Here is a 1,638-nt window from a genome sequence, read left to right on the forward strand (position 1 = left end):
GGAGGCGGTGGGGGAGGATGGCGGTGATGAGGTCAGGACGCAGCTTCCCCTGATAAGCATCAGAACCATGGCGGCTGCAGAACGCAGAGGGAGAGGGAGAGGTCCCCGGTCAGTCCCACCCCTCCTCCAGGGAGGTCCTGACTCCCTCCCAAGACAGGCAGCGCCCGACTTTCTCTCCTGCCTGAGTCCCGCTCGGACAAGGGCCCCCGCCCCCATGCGGCCTTTGTGTTTGCTCCTAGCGCTGTGTCTCCAGGGTGTCCACCCTGTTCCTGCCACCCCTGGGAAGGCAAGTCAGAACTTGCCATTCCGCCCCCAAGGGCCTGGCGACCGCAGCCTTCCAGTTGGAGTCGGAGGGCCCCCCGCCTGCTCCCAGAGCCGTGTCTGTCTTCTCCCGCTTAGGCTTTGTGGTCCAGCTCCACCGGAGCTTACGGATCCTCCTGTGTCTGGTGCCTGCTGGGAGGCCGGGCGCCTGGCCTCCAGGGCGCCCAGGACAGGGTGGAAGGAGGAATGTCTTCCACTCACTGAGCGAGCCAGGAAGGCGTTGACGGCCTCATGTCCCAAAGAGTCCGGAAGGTCAAGGTCAGGGAAGTGTATCCGAAGCGTGCCACAGGGGCCAGAGAGGGGAGCAGAGGCCTGAGCCAAGAGGGTCAGAGCCCCAGGGAGCTACGAGCAGGGGTGTGGGGTGGGGCTGTCCCCCCAGAGGCCAGAGCCGACGGCTGCTCCTGGGCCTTGGAGCCAGGCTGGGGATGGGACGGGCCGGCGGCCAGGTTTCACGGAGATCTGGGGTCTTCCCTGCATCTGTCCCTTGGCCCCACCTCTCTGTTGCTGGCCCATTCGTCGCCTGAGATTTCTTTTGCATCTCGTGTCTCCGAACGTCCCTGACGCTCCCGTAGCTCGTGGCTCATTGCTCTGCTGGTTCTGTTCCTCTCTCTACTTCGGCTATGCCTGCCTGCGCCTGGCTGCAACGGGGCTCACCTGTCTGGTCTCTCTCCAAAGCAGGAACCTGGACTTCCTGGTCTATGTGTCCCAGCACCTCGCCCAGTGCCTGGCCCCTCGTGGTTGAGTTATATGAGATTTGACGACTCAGTTTGCGAACTCAGCCTAGAAAAAATGCTACCTACCTCGCTGCTGAATATCACTGCAGTCACCGTCGAGGTCCTCCCCTTGGGAAGCTATGTGCCAACGCCAGCTCGTGGTCCACTTGCCAAAGTGATTTTGGAACTCTTTTTCTGGAATGGCCCTCAGAGCTGTCATTGTATTACCCTTGATATCCCGAATGTCATCAAAATGTCTTCCTTTCACTATTTCCTTTATCTTTGAGTACAGAAAACAGGTCATTGGGGGCCAGATCAGGTGAGTAAGAGGGTGCTCTAATACAGTTTTTGTTTACTGCCTGAAAACTCCCTTACAGGCAGTGCTGTGTGAGCTGGTGCATTGTCGTGATCCAAGCACGCCTTTGGGAACATTTTTGCACACATCTTTCTCATGCCAAGATTTTCAGTTACAGTTTTCTTGTTTCTCTATCAATGTTTATTTGGTCTGCTATACTCCTCACAGTCAGCCAATGATTTTGACATACAATTTGATTAAGTTTTACAATGCTTTCATCAGTTCTGTTCCTTACCGGCCATCCTGACC

The sequence above is a fragment of the Carlito syrichta genome, unplaced genomic scaffold (assembly GCF_000164805.1).
Source record: "Carlito syrichta isolate Samal-C Ts95f unplaced genomic scaffold, Tarsius_syrichta-2.0.1 Scaffold302454, whole genome shotgun sequence".
Taxonomy (NCBI): domain Eukaryota; kingdom Metazoa; phylum Chordata; class Mammalia; order Primates; family Tarsiidae; genus Carlito; species Carlito syrichta.